The sequence below is a fragment of the Salarias fasciatus genome, chromosome 5 (assembly GCF_902148845.1).
Source record: "Salarias fasciatus chromosome 5, fSalaFa1.1, whole genome shotgun sequence".
NCBI classification, from domain to species: domain Eukaryota; kingdom Metazoa; phylum Chordata; class Actinopteri; order Blenniiformes; family Blenniidae; genus Salarias; species Salarias fasciatus.
Window position 1 is genome coordinate 36248072 of NC_043749.1, and position 15707 is coordinate 36263778.

The following is a 15707-nucleotide window of genomic DNA, read 5'->3' on the forward strand; positions in this document are numbered from 1 at the left end:
ATATTAGTTTACCAACCAAAGCTGGAGGGACACACACACACATTTAAATAAAATAAGTAAATAAATACAATAGCAAAAAAATGGTTTGTCTATAGAGCAGCACAGCAGGTGAGACTGACTGCATCCAGCAGCAGCGACTTCCTGTTTATCACCTGGAACCTCCTGGAGTCTGCTGGTAGAACGGGCCGCCACACAGGAAAACAGAAGTGTCTCTGTCACCGTCAAACACAATACGATTTCCATGAGAGCCTCATGAGTGAAACGGGGTGGAGCCACCCTGGTCCTTCCTGCACCGAGAGCAGCTGAGGTCATGTGACCAGAGAGAAGCTGGGACCAGACTGACGGGGTCAGACTGGAGGTCAGCTCTCAGAGAGAAGCTGCCAGCTGGAGCAGATCGTTCAGATGTTCCTCATCTGTCGACAAATATGAAGAGGCATTTTACCAGAGATTTTACTTTATAAACCACATCTCGTCTCTTTTCTTTTCGTCAACAATACTGCATGATATATTTGACATATATTTTATGGTACTTCTCCTCATCGTGTACGTCACATGCCTGCTTATCAGTGATGTGGTGAAGCTGCAGCCTGGCCACGCCTCTGACTTCTGCTGCGTGGAAAATGTTGGAACAGATAAGACCGGAGGCAGAAAACACTGCTTTCATTTACCAAAGGTGGTAACACTGGATTATACAGTTGGTTCATCCATTCACCCGTCTACAGTCATGGCCAAAAGTTTTGAGAATGACACAACTGTTAAGTTTACACAAAGTCTGCTGCTTCAGGGTTGCTCGGCGTTTTGTCAGATGTTTCTATGGTATGATGAAATACAAATAGAAGCATTTCATGAGTATAAAAAGCTTTTATTGAGAATTAAACAGAATTCATGCAATAAGTCAATATTTGCAGTGGTGACCTTTCTTTTTTAAGACCTCTGCAGTCCTCCCTGGCTGCTGTCAATCAACTTCTGGACCAAATCCTGACTGACGGCAGTCCATTCTTGCGTAATCAATGCTTGGAGTTTGTCAGAATTTGTGGGTTTTTGGTTGTCCACCTGCCTCTTGAGGACTGACCACGAATTCTCGATGGGATTAAGATCTGGGGAGTTTCCTGGCCAAGGGCTCAAAATCTTAATGTTATGTTCCTCGAGCCATTTTGTTATGACTTTTGCTTTATGGCACGGTGCTCCATCATGCTGGAAAAGGCATTCTTCGTCACCAAAGTGCCCTCGGATGGTTGGGAGAAGTTGCTCTTGGAGGACGTTCTGGTGCCATTCTTTATTCATGGCTGTGTTTTTAGGCAGGATTGTGAGCGAGCCCAGCCCCCTAACTGAAAAGCAGCCCCACACATGAATGGTTCAGGATGCTTCACTGCTGGCCTCACGCAGGACCGATGGCAGCGCTCACCTCGTCTTCTAAGAACAAGCCTTCTTCCAGATGCTCCAAACAATCGGAAAGGGGATTCATCGGAGAAAGTGACTTTACCCCAGTCCTCAGCAGTCCAGCCTCTGTGTCTTCTGCAGAATACCAGTCTGTCCTGCATGTTTTTCTTGGAGAGAAGTGGCTTCCTTGCCGCCCTCCTTGACACCAGGCCTTCCTCCAGAAGTCTTCACTTCACTGTGATGCAGATGCACTCACACCAGCTTGCTGCCCTTCCTGAGCGAGCTCTGCACTGGTGGTGGTCCGATCCCGCAGCTGAAGCGTCTTCAGGAGGCGGTCCTGGCGCTTGCTGGACTTTCTTGGGTGCCCAGGAGCCTGTGTGGCAACAAGTGAACCTCTCTCCCTGAAGTTCCTGATAATGTGAAAGACAGCTGACTGAGGTGCAATCTTACTTGCTGCTATGGACTTCCCTGTTAGGTCCTTTTTATGCAGTGCAATGATGGTTGCACGTGTTTATTTGCAGGTAACCATGGCAACAGATGAGGAGCAATGGTGTCATGCACTGTCTTCCATTTAAAGTGTCCAGTCATGACAGAATGATCTCCAGCCTTGTCCTCATCAACACCCACACCTGTGTTCATATGTGTGACATTAAAATTAGGTGAATTGGTCCTTTTGTGGCCGGGCTGAAATGCAGTGGAAATGGCTTTTTGGTAATAAAGTTCATTTTCAAAGTGAAGAGGGACTTTGCACTGAATTACAGTTGAGCTGATTCCTCCTCATAACATTCTGGGGGATATGCAAACTGCCATTACAAAAATGAATACCACAGACTTTGTGAAAAATAATAGTTGTGTCATTCTCAAAACATTTGGCCATGACTGTATTCATCCATGTTGGAGGGGTTCGTGGCTCTGGGGGACTCCAGGTCTGGTGAGACAGACAGCAGACGGTGTTGTTAGGGTGTCCCTCCTGTTGTGTTGGACTGCAGCGCTCTTCAAACCTCCAGGTAGCAAATACTGACACATCCTGCAAAACTGAAGCTCTTCCTTGTTTTTGCGAGTAATCCATAGAAACAAAAGCCATTGCGCTTCATAAATATAGGATTTCCAGTGTCATGTTTTTGATGACATTTAGGCTGGTACAATACTTCACATGGACAGACGTGGCTGTAAAGTCTTGATTGTCTTAAAGTTTATTTTCATAACATGAAATGTCAACTTTCAAAGTGATATTTTTGTTTTTGCTGGGATACGGTGAGTTTAGTGAAGCTCTTCTTTTGGATGGAATTATACCTGACAGGCTATTTAAAATGAAAATAAATCACAACATTCAAAGAGCTGTTTCATATTGTAATTAAAATGTGTATTTATTGGGTATAAAAGCTCATACATATCAGGCCAGCTAAAGCGTTTTGCGTTTATTCCATTTATTGGGCTTTTGCTTTGTTTAATTGTGTTTGTGTTTATTGAGAGTGCAAGGAGACGTGCGCGGCGGAGCTGTTTGCCTTTCATGTGGCGCCCCGGCCTCTGGCTGGAGGACGTGTTTGAATGGGCGTGGACAAAGCCGTCCATTACGGCGCCGCTTTACCTTCAGCCGCTCGGCTCTGGAAACCTCTGTCCAAACGTGTCCCCAGTAATTAGTCAGCAGCAGGTGGCGGTTTGCTCAGACGACAAACACTCTGACACCAACCACCAATTACCTCATTCCAAATTCATACTGAAAACAAAAAGCAATTTGTCCGAGCGTTAAGGCCCAGTCACACCAAAACGTTCCTCAGCCTGCTGGAGGAGCAGGGAGGCGAAGTGGCTGGTTGTGTGTGTCTGCTGTCCTGGATGTCTGGTGCTGCTGGGTCACACAGTATGATTCCACATCAACATGTTCAGAGAACAAAGGGAGACTCGTGTTCATGCCAAAAACATTTTCAGATACAAGCAGCTGGCATTAAAAGATGAGAGAAATTCATCATTTGTGGATTTTTCCAGCCTTCTCAGCAGTCCTACTTTGAATGAATCTCAGAAGATGTGTTCAGGGTTTATGGCAGGTGAAGAGTCTGCTTCAGACTGAAGCAGGGATGTCTTCCAAAAGTCTCCCATCATGCATGAAGTGCATCGTGTCTGAGGTCGTCCTGCAGTCTGACGAGTGTTCAGCGGTCTAAAGCTGAAAGAAAGTCTGGTTAATGCTCTGTTTTTAGGGTTCAGCACATATGAAAATAAACTCTGGTAACTGTACCATGTAACTGTAACTGCAACATGTTTTACACTAAATACTAAAATCCAAACTGACTTGAAATGAGAGTTTTGACCCAACACTGAGGTCCTGATTCACTCAGACTCTGCATAAAGCTCCCTCGTGGTCAAGTAGATTCAGCGTTCAGTTGGTGAGCACGCCTCACAGAGGGTGGCTGAGAGCAGGCTTTACTGCACATCAGGCCCTTTACAGGAATCAGCTGATGAATCAGCTGTTGCTTAGCTTGCAGTCCCCACGGAGTGACTGAGGGGAGCAGCACGTCACAAAATCCAAATTCAATGTCATGCCATGCAGAGACCTAAGACGGAGCAAACAACAGAGAATTCTGATCACAAAGTTGGTGAATAAAAGCTGTGGGGAGCCAGCTGACCACGGCTTCAGGCCGAGCTGATTCACCTGCTTGACAAACTCCTTCAAAACACACAACCACAAACAGCACACCCACCAACATATGGACGGAGGCGGATTGAATCCTCCACACAGTGCCCCCTGGTGTTTGTGGGGATGACGCTATAAGCTGCTTCACAGCCTCATTCAGCCTTTACAGCTGATCAGGTCCATGAGTTTGATCAAATCCCAGACTCATGATCTTTCCCTTTCCACTTATCAGCCATAAGCAAAGACAAACATCAACCAACGAGGGGTTAAATGATGGAAAGCTTCTTTTTTTAATTTGCTGCTGATATTAAATAAAAACTCTGTAGAGACCATTTGATGATTTTCTGCATCAAAATAGAATTTTTTATTATTTTTATTGAAGGGAAAACACCGTCACAGTGTCACTGACTGATGAAGCATCCGCACCGCGACGCCCAGCGGAGTCCAGCCTCACCACTCACAGTGAAGATAATGCGCCTAAATGGTCTGTGTGGTAGACATGTTGGACCAGTGACCACCAAGCACTTCTGTTAGGAAGAAGTCTGTGACCACGAAACCAATGTCCGGAATTAAAGAGAAGCTCAGAGTTACTCATCATTACAGGACGGCCAACACAGGTCTGGACGGCCAACCTAATGACACACAATTTCACCTCAGTCATTTAATTGGTTCATCAGTGATTGGTGAACTCTCCACTAAGACCCGCCTCCTCGGGGCGACTCTCCAGCACCAGACGCTGCTATCTGCTCGTTTAGTTAATAGTCCTGTCAGTCCTGAACAGCACTCAGCAGTCAGTCCTCAGACAGTGTAGAATCAGAGTCCTGCAGCCGCCACTCATCTCAACATTTCCAGCGATTCAGACAGAAGACCTGCTGTCTCTGGTGCTGAGCCTGGAGATGAAGACAGTCTCATATTCATACCGAGCAGCTGAACCCAGCAGGGTGCCAATGTTCCGCAACTCATGCAAGATGGAAAAAAACTATTTTGTTTTTGGTCTCAGTCTTGAGCTGAACCTGTCTTGGTCTTGACTTGGTCTGTCCTGATCTTGATTCTGTCTGGTCTTGGTAGTGCCTGGGTCTCGGTTTAGACGGTCTGGACTACAAGTCTATTCAACACCGATGAGGAGGCTGAAGTGTGTGTCCATCATTTCAATACATCGTCTCATGGAGAAAAACGAATGCCTGCTGCTGTGCATCAGTGATGATGGCTGGAGTTCCTCTTTGAAGGAGAGCTGAAGAGATTATGCAATCTCAAATATCTGGTGTGCCAGTCCAACAGCTGTGTTGTGTCACCAATTCCTGAGGCTGAAAGTAGAATCAGTAAAATTAATAAATTAGTTGGAAATTAAAGCAAGAAAATTGCATCTAAAGGATCAGTTATGAAACACTTTGTTTGATTGTGACATTGCTCATCTGGTGTGGTTCAGTGGTGGTTTTCCAATAGGGCTTGGGATCACGCTTTGCATTGTGGGGAGTGGCGGACATGTTGGCCGCTCACGAGTGTAAACAAACACATAACAAACCCAGACAGGAGCAGGAGAAGACGTACGAGTAGAGCTGCAGAAAGCAAGAAAACATGCTGAAATGCCGAAAAGGGTCGGATATATGTCAACGTACGCTTAATGAGGAAGCCAGGAGCCGTTATCTTGAAAAAAATCGCTGTTATTAACGGTTTGAACGGTTATCAACTTACTGTGTTTTCTTCAGTTGTGTTGTAGCTGAGTTTATAGGATACATTTAGAAATTTTCTCCTTTTATATTTATATTTCCTCCTTTTATTCTGTTTTTCTGTTTGCACTACTGTTATTTGTGTTCATTTTGAGAGTATTTTTACAAATAACATTGTCTTAATATGCACATTTTTTTCATGTCAAACATTTTGCAAGTTTTACACTCACCCTTTTATGTAGTTTTGAAAAACTACTCTGTAGCCATAACTTTATTTTCTCCTCTTAACATTATGTTTAAATGTTTTGTTTGCACTGCGGTCATTTTGTTCATTTTGACAGAATATATTTATGACTGCAGGCTGCATGTGTTACGAGACACTTCATTTCAATAAACATAAAAAAAAAACAAAAACAAAAAAAACATCTGAAATACATTTCAGTGTGTTTATTTAAAAAATAGTAGGTAAGGACACCACAGACACTTATAGCTCCACTTAACAGGTATTCATTTCAGCAGCTTGGGCTCGTGTTCGTCAGCGCACAACATACAGTAACTATCTTATAAAGGAAAGTCAGATCCTCATCCTTGCAGGGCAGAACCATGTGAATCGTTGCTTTCACAGATAACAGTGTATTTGTTGCAGATGGTTCCGATTACCCTTTCGACGTGAATGAGGAGGTGGGCAATTTTTCTGGTGCTCTCCACATCTCTTGCATCCAGCTGACAGCGGAATGTCGTGAAGACAGGAATCTTTACCTCCGCGCATAGAAGTCCCACATTGGAATGCAATGAAAGGTTAAGTTTGGTCGTCTTACAGCCGCGATCCAAGCGAGACGGCGAGATTTAGTCAGTGCAGAAACTTGTTCTCCTTGATGGCGCTTCCAAGCAGGAAAATGACAAACACAAAGTCCGTTTTGGATCTTATTGACCTGGCGATTGTGTGTTCTGCTGTCACAACCGACAACACAACTTGGAATTGTAGATTGAAAAAATAGTGAAAGTGTCCACACGAGCGATGACAGCATGTCTGGACACAGTGCGTTCGCGGTCCAAGTAAACAACGGGAGAGATCGGCCAATATTCCAAGTGATGACGTCACGATCCCAAGCCCTATAGCTGAGTGACTGTTCAGTCCTGTAGAGGGCGCATGCTGGAATCCCAGTCAGAATCTGGTTCTGTTGCCAGGTTCAGCTACCCATACGGACATTTTGTTTTGGTGGCTCGGTGCAGCAATAGAAAATACAGATCTAAAGGACACGAGCATAAAATCTAAACAGATTGGGTATTGAGAAAGACAGAAATATGTGCCAGTGGTGGACTGAGGCTGTGTTCATGAGAGAGGTGGCTGATGGGAAGAAACTGTTCTTGTGTCGTGAGGTTCTGGTCCTGGTGGAACTGAACCTCCTTCCAGAGAGGAGTTTTAAAAGAGTTGATGACCAGAATGGGAGGGGTCTGACCAGGGTGGGAGGAGTCTGACCAGGGTGGGAGGGGTCCAACCAGGGTGGGAGGAGTCTGACCAGGGTGGGAGGGGTCCAACCAGGGTGGGAGGAGTCTGACCAGGGTGGGAGGGGTCCGACCAGGGTGGGAGGAGTCTGACCAGGGTGGGAGGGGTCCAACCAGGGTGGGAGGAGTCTGACCAGGGTGGGAGGGGTCCGACCAGGGTGGGAGGAGTCTGACCAGGGTGGGAGGGGTCCAACCAGGGTGGGAGGGGTCCAACCAGGGTGGGAGGAGTCTGACCAGGGTGGGAGGGGTCCAACCAGGGTGGGAGGAGTCTGACCAGGGTGGGAGGGGTCCAACCAGGGTGGGAGGGGTCTGACCAGGGTGGGAGGGGTCCAACCAGGGTAGGAGGAGTCTGACCAGGGTGGGAGGGGTCCAACCAGGGTGGGAGGAGTCTGACCAGGGTGGGAGGGGTCCAACCAGGGTGGGAGGAGTCTGACCAGGGTGGGAGGGGTCCAACCAGGGTGGGAGGAGTCTGACCAGGGTGGGAGGGGTCTGACTCTCTACAGTCTGTCCTGGTCTCTGGACTCTCTGTGGTCTGTCCTGGTCTCTGGACTCTCTGCAGTCTGTCCTGGTCTCTGGACTCTCTTCAGTCTGTCCTGGTCTCTGGACTCTCTGCAGTCTGTCCTGGTCTCTGGACTCTCTGCAGTCTGTCCTGGTCTCTGGACTCTCTGCAGTCTGTCCTGGTCTCTGGACTCTCTGCAGTCTGTCCTGTCTCTGGACTCTCTGCAGTCTGTCCTGGTCTCTGGACTCTCTTCAGTCTGTCCTGGTCTCTGGACTCTCTACAGTCTGTCCTGGTCTCTGGACTCTCTGCAGTCTGTCCTGGTCTCTGGACTCTCTGCAGTCTGTCCTGGTCTCTGGACTCTCTTCAGTCTGTCCTGGTCTCTGGACTCTCTACAGTCTGTCCTGGTCTCTGGACTCTCTGCAGTCTGTCCTGGTCTCTGGACTCTCTTCAGTCTGTCCTGGTCTCTGGACTCTCTGCAGTCTGTCCTGGTCTCTGGACTCTCTACAGTCTGTCCTTGTCTCTGGACTCTCTGCAGTCTGTCCTGGTCTCTGGACTCTCTGCAGTCTGTCCTGGTCTCTGGACTCTCTACAGTCTGTCCTTGTCTCTGGACTCTCTGTGGTCTGTCCTGGTCTCTGGACTCTCTGCAGTCTGTCCTGGTCTCTGGACTCTCTTCAGTCTGTCCTGGTCTCTGGACTCTCTGCAGTCTGTCCTGGTCTCTGGACTCTCTGTGGTCTGTCCTGGTCTCTGGACTCTCTGCAGTCTGTCCTGGTCTCTGGACTCTCTTCAGTCTGTCCTGGTCTCTGGACTCTCTGCAGTCTGTCCTGGTCTCTGGACTCTCTGCAGTCTGTCCTGGTCTCTGGACTCTCTTCAGTCTGTCCTGGTCTCTGGACTCTCTGCAGTCTGTCCTGGTCTCTGGACTCTCTGCAGTCTGTCCTGGTCTCTGGACTCTCTTCAGTCTGTCCTGGTCTCTGGACTCTCTGCAGTCTGTCCTGGTCTCTGGACTCTCTACAGTCTGTCCTTGTCTCTGGACTCTCTGCAGTCTGTCCTGGTCTCTGGACTCTCTGCAGTCTGTCCTGGTCTCTGGACTCTCTGCAGTCTGTCCTGTCTCTGGACTCTCTGCAGTCTGTCCTGTCTCTGGACTCTCTGCGGTCTGTCCTGGTCTCTGGACTCTCTGCAGTCTGTCCTGGTCTCTGGACTCTCTGCGGTCTGTCCTGGTCTCTGCCGTGGCTGCAGTGAATCAGACGGTGATGCAGGAGTAGAACTGCACCGTCATCTTCGCTGGCAGGATGAACTTCATCCTCTGCTGGGCTTTTTGACGAGGAGCTGATGTTCAGCTGGAGGTCCTGGTGATGATGGAGCCCAGGAAGCAGGAGGACTCAACAGTGTCTGCTGGGGAGTCTCTCAGGGTGATGGAGGTGTCTGCTGTCTAATGAAAGTTATCTATCTTATTTTGAAAGTTGAAAGTTGTGGATGTTTGTTTTGTAGGGCTGTAGTCATGTGATGCACCACACTGTTTAGGCAGGCTGGTGTATATCAAATCAGGAAGTGGTTGATTTGACCTCATTCAGCAAATCTACCCACTGAGAGCCAAGAGTGTTTCTGATCCCTCAGTTTTACTTTGCAAACAGTTTATCTGAGAAGGTCACGGGAAAGATCTTTTGAAGCACTCAGACATTCTTAATCACACAGCTGATAAGACGAAACTTAGTGAGAACTGTTGTTTCAGAGCAAACAGGAGCCTGTGGCTGCTGATTGGAGTCTCAGTACCACAACATTTATTCTCATCCTCCCTCCCCCAGTCCTGAGATCTCCTGGCAGACTCGTCTCCGAATAAGCCCCAAGTTTTCTTCAGAGCGGGACAGGAGCGAGCCAAACATGGAGGAAGTATTGGCTCGTCTGTCGAGCAGTTAAAGGAGCAGGTCGATGTAAAGCAGGTGGTGCGACGGCATTACGAAGACTGATGAGACAGAGGAAGGAGGGAGCGGAGCTGGGAGACAAGGAGGAGTACAGGAGCTGATGTTCAGAGAGGAGCAAACAGCCAAGTATACTCGAGTCCAGAGAAAACAGTCAGTCACTGTTGAAGCGTTGAATCGGCACTTCTTCACGCCGGACGCCACAGCATTATACAGTGATCCGTCGTCACAGTCTGCTTTTACTGCTCGAACAGCCCTGACCTGTGAGCGCATGAACTCCTACCGTAGTGTCTGCAGAGTTGATAATGGCTCCGGGGTCGTGTGTGGGTGACCCGCGTGAACGTGCACTAACACTTCAGCCATGAGTGAGTTGTTCATGAGGAAGGATAGAAGGGTCACGTCATGTTGCAGTCTGCTCAAAGGAACTAAATAATCCTCATCTGGGGAGAATGGCACGGAGGATCGATAGTCTGTTTTAGTTTATCTGAGTTCAGTCCAGTGAAAAGCTCAATGTTTGTCTCCATTTTTCTCTGATGCACACTGATTCATTTCAAACCAAAGGACATCTTCTCATCGGTCCAACAAGACAGCTTAGCTCGGTTGTACTAAAGTTGCTTTTATGAACCTTTTCAGTGTCATTTTTCAAATGAAAAGCTAAAGGTCATTCCAAGTGACTGCGTTGCGTTGTGTGCCATAGTTGTCTGATTGGACATGAGAGAAATTAGTCCATTTTGAAAAGTCCTGTGGACAGGAAGATGGGTCAGAGTATCTGTAGTGGCAGTACCTGTCCAGTGTGTTCCCACCCAAAACAGAGGAACTGTGAGCTCCGAGTCCCAGTTCACAGCACTCAGAGCTCCACCTCCAGGCACCTCCGGGTACTGCTAGTCTGCTTTTTATCTATCAAAACAACCTTGTCTTGTTTTCAGCTGCAGTTTGACAAAAGAAAGAACATTTTTACTGTGACCACAATGTGTGACACCAGAGAGAGCAATGAAGACCACCCAAAGACAGGAACCACCAGAGAGAGAGCAGGGAAGACCACCCAAAGCCAGGAACCACCAGAGAGAGAGCAATGAAGACCACCCAAAGCCAGGAACCACCAGAGAGAGAGCAGGGAAGACCACCCAAAGCCAGGAACCACCAGAGAGAGAGCAATGAAGACCACCCAAAGCCAGGAAGAGTCAGAGAGAGAGCAGGGAAGACCACCCAAAGCCAAAGTTTTTCCAGAATTTTTGAAAACTGTGGCAACAGTGAGATTGGTCTATAGTTTGTAAAGTGGTGTTTATTTCCCTGTTTATATAGCGGGATTACTTTTGCGATTTTCATTTTTTCTGGAAAACAACCAGTTTGAAATGACAAGTTAAAGATGTAGGTCAAGGGTTTGACAATATTCAAAATAACTTGTTTTATTATTATCATACTAATGTTGTGACAATCAACAGATGACTTACTTTTACACTTTTGAACAGTTTTCATAACTTCTTGCTCATTTGTAGCAGACAGAAAAAAAGACATGGAATTATGTTTAATATATGCACCATAGTCATCACTTCCTTGGTCAGGAATTTGTGCTGACAGTTCAGGGCCAACATTTACAAAGAACTGATTGAATTTATTTACAATATCCCTCATGTTATAATTTTCACCCTTTCCGTTGATAAAATATTCCGGATAAGATGACTTAAATGATCCTTGTTTAATTAAACTATTGAGTGTATCCCAGGTCCCTTTCATATAATTTTTGTTTTCATACAGTTTATTTCTATAATACAATTGTTTACTACTTCTTATGATGTCGGTTAATTTATTTTTGTACTGTTTATACTGTTGCTCAGCTTCATTAGTTTTCAGTTGAATAAAATTTCTATAAAGTTTATTCTTTTTCTTACATGCCTTGATTATGCCTTTTGTGAGCCAAGGACTTTTCAACTTTTTTTTTTTTTTCATGGAATAATTGATCAGCAGACAGTGTTTATCATACAAGGAGGTAAATAAATCCAGAAATGTATTATATGCAATGTCCACATTTGGTTCACTGAGGACTGTAGTCCAATCTTGATATGCAAGACTAGAATTTAAGGAGTGTATAGATTCTTGAGTTATCAGTCTTTTGGAGAAAGTTGTATCTTGGATTTCTGTTTTTTTTAAATGGTAGTCATATACAGTGAACACAGGTAGATGGTTTGTGATATCACAAACAAGCAGGCCACTAGTGATTTTGTTTTCTATAATGTTAGTAAAGATATTGTCAATAATTGTCGCACTGTGTGCAGTTATTCTACTCGGTTTTGTTATAGTTGGATAAAGGCTTAAAGTGTACATAGTATCAGTGAAGTCATCAATAGTTTTAAGCTTTGAGGGATTCAACAAATCAATGTTAAAATCCCCGCAGACAAACAATGGTTTATGGTTGACAGTGGAAAACAATTTTTCGATGTAATCATTAAATGTAACTATACATGATCCAGGCATCCGGTACATACAACTGATAATTATATTTTTCCTTTTATCATTAAGTATTTCCACTGTTAGACATTGCATTAAACCATCGATGGTGAGTGTCATGCTTGGTACAACTTTAAATTTAATAGATTTATGAATGAACATAGCAACCCGCCCTCCAGCTTTATTTACTCTATCCATATGTGTTAATTCATATCCATCAAGACTAAAGAGTGCACCTTTTTCACAGTTAATCCAGGTTTCAGTTACAGCAATAATTTAAAATGGTTCAGAAAATGTTTCTAGGTACTGTTTGATCGGCTCAAAGTTTGTGTACAAACTTCTGGAGTTGAAGTGTATGATTGACAGTTTGGTATCTGGTTTTACGTTGTTCTCAAATTGTTCATGTGTAAAATAGTTGCAGTTATTGGTAAGAGAAACAAGGAAATTATTGTCCGGGTCTCTTTCTGCATCATATTTAGCGTTTTCATGATATTCGTCGGTTTCCAATTCCATTTGTTCGTCAACGTTAATAGTGTGCATCATGTCCATGTCCATTATAGGCCATACTATAGAAGTAGTGTTGAGTATTTTGAATAATTGAGTACAGTTACCTCAATATTTGTCCAGGTCCTCGATGTTTTTGACCACCAAAACTTTGGCATCCTCTGGCGTCCCGTTCAGTTTGATGAAGATTTTGCAGTTGTTAATCCATGTATGCTGAATTTTGCCTTGTTTCTTTAGTTGTCGAGCTTTCCGTGGGATGTCCGAATTCCATCGTGTCAAGTGTTCATTGATGAAAAAGTCTGTTCCTTTCAATTTGCGTCCTTGTTTGAGAAGAGCTATTTTTATCTTTCGATTTGTGAATCTCTTTGTGAGATTTGTGAGCCCGGCCGGGCTCAGCCCGAAGGGACGACGTGGGCCTGACCTCCGGTGGGCTCACCACCCACCGAGGGAACCGTAGGGGCCGGGTGCAGTGTGGATTGGGTGGCAGCCGACGGCAGGGTGCCCGGCGACCCGATCCCCAGACACAGAGACTGGCTCTAGGGACATGGAATGTCACCTCGTTGGCGGGGAAGGAGCCTGAGCTTGTGAGGGAGGTTGAGAGGTACCGGCTAGATGTAGTCGGACTCACCTCCACACATAGCCTGGGCTCTGGAACCCAACCTCTCGAGAAGGGCTGGACTCTCCACTTTTCTGGCGTTGCCCGCGGTGAGAGGCGGCGGGCTGGTGTGGGTTTGCTTATAGCCCCACAGCTCAGCCGCCATGTGTTGGAGTTCACCCCAGTGAACGAGAGGGTTGCATCCCTGCACCTTCGGGTCGGGGATAGGTGCCTCACTGTTGTCTCGGCTTACGGGCCGAACAGCAGTGCAGAGTACCCGGCCTTCTTGGAGTCCCTGGGAGGGGTGCTGGACAGTGCTCCGACTGGGGACTCCATTGTTCTACTGGGGGACTTCAACGCCCACGTGGGCAGCGACAGTGAGACCTGGAGGGGGTGATTGGATCGCACGGCCTCCCCGATCTGAACCCGAGTGGTGTTCTGTTATTGGACTTCTGTGCTAGTCACAGTTTGTCCATAACGAACACCATGTTCGAGCACAGGGGGGTCCATAAGTGCACTTGGCACCAGGACACCCTAGGTCGGAGGTCGATGATCGACTTTGTTGTCGTGTCATCTGACCTCCGGCCGCGTGTTTTGGACACTCGGGTGAAGAGAGGGGCAGAGCTGTCGACCGATCACCACCTGGTGGTGAGTTGGATTCGCTGGCGGAGGAGGAAACCAGACAGACTTGGCAGACCCAAACGTGTTGTGAGGGTCTGCTGGGAACGTCTGGCGGAACCCTCTGTCAGCAGGGTTTTCAACTCCCACCTCCGGGAGAGCTTCTCTCATGTCCCGAGGGAGGCTGGGGACATTGAGTCCGAGTGGACCATGTTCTCCACCTCCATTGTCGAAGCAGCTGCTTGGAGCTGTGGTCGTAAGGTCTCCGGTGCCTGTCGTGGCGGCAACCCCCGAACCCGGTGGTGGACACCGGAAGTAAGGGCTGCCGTCAAGCTGAAGAAGGAGTCCTATCGAGCCTTGCTGGCTCATGGGACTCCCGAAGCAGCTGACGGGTACCGGCAGGCCAAGCGAACTGCAGCCCGAGCAGTTGTGGAGGCAAAAGCTCGGGTCTGGGAGGAGTTCGGGGAGGCCATGGAGGAGGACTATCGGTCGGCCTCGAAGAAATTCTGGCAAACCGTCCGGCGCCTCAGGAGGGGAAAGCAGGTCTCCGCCAACACTGTTTACAGTGGAGGTGGGGAGCTGCTGACCTCAACTGGGGATATTGTTGGACGGTGGAAGGAATACTTTGAGGACCTCCTCAATCCCGTCGCCACGTCTTCCGTGGAGGAAGCAGAGGCTGAGGTCTCAGAGGTGGACTCGTCCATCACCCAAGCTGAAGTCACTGAGGTGGTTGGCAAGCTCCTCGGTGGCAAGGCACCGGGGATAGACGAGATTCGGCCTGAGTACCTTAAGTCTCTGGATGTGCAGGGACTGTCTTGGTTGACACGTCTCTGCAACATCGCGTGGCGGTCGGGGACGGTGCCTCTGGATTGGCAGACCGGGGTGGTGGTCCCCCTGTTTAAAAAGGGGGACCGGAGGGTGTGCTCCAACTATAGGGGGATCACACTCCTCAGCCTCCCCGGGAAAGTCTATTCCAGGGTACTGGAGAGGAGGATCCGACCGATAGTCGAACCTCGGATCCAGGAGGAACAATGCGGTTTTCGTCCTGGTCGTGGAACAGTGGACCAGCTCTATACCCTCCATAGGGTGCTCGAGGGTTCGTGGGAGTTTGCCCAACCAGTCCACATGTGATTTGTGGATTTGGAGAAGGCATTCGACCGTGTCCCTCGTGGTGTCTTGTGGGGGGTGCTCCGGGAATACGGAGTCCGGGGCCCCTTGTTAAGGGCCGTCCGGTCTTTGTATGACCGGAGTAGGAGTCTGGTCCGCATTGCCGGCAGTAAGTCGGACCTGTTCCCGGTGCATGTGGACTCCGGCAGGGCTGTCCTTTGTCACCGGTTCTGTTCATAATCTTCATGGACAGAATTCTAGGTGCAGCCAGGGGCCGGAGGGGGTCCGGTTCGGGAACCACAGGATTTCATCTCTGCTTTTTGCAGATGATGTTGTCCTGTTGGCTTCATCGAACCCGGACCTACAGCATGCACTGGGGCGGTTCGCAGCTGAGTGTGAAGCGGCAGGGATGAGGATCAGCACCTCCAAATCCGAGGCCATGGTCCTCGACCGGAGGAAGGTGGTTTGCCCCCTCCAGGTTGGTGGAGAGACCCTAGCCCAAGTGGAGGAGTTCAAGTATCTTGGGGTCTTGTTCACGAGTGGGGGACGGATGGAGCGTGAGATTGACAGGCGGATCGGTGCAGCGGCTGCAGTGATGCAGTCGTTGTATCGGTCCGTCGTGGTGAAGAAGGAGCTGAGCCGAAAGGCGAAGCTCTCGATTTACCGGTCAATCTACGTTCCCACCCTCACCTATGGTCATGAGCTTTGGGTCATGACCAAAAGGACAAGATCCCAGATACAAGCGGCCGAAATGAGCTTCCTCCGTAGGGTGGCTGGGCGCTCCCTTAGAGATAGGGTGAGGAGCTCAGTCACCAGGGAGGAGCTCGGAGTAGAGCCGCTACTCCTC

The 15707-nt window shown here is 48.0% G+C and overlaps 1 protein-coding gene across 1 annotated transcript in view; it reads left to right on the plus strand.

The window, feature by feature from the left end:
* LOC115389268 (receptor-type tyrosine-protein phosphatase gamma-like) overlaps positions 1-15707 on the plus strand; it is a 463600-nt gene that overhangs the window by 410998 nt on the left and 36895 nt on the right. The gene's annotated exons all lie outside the window — the stretch shown is intronic.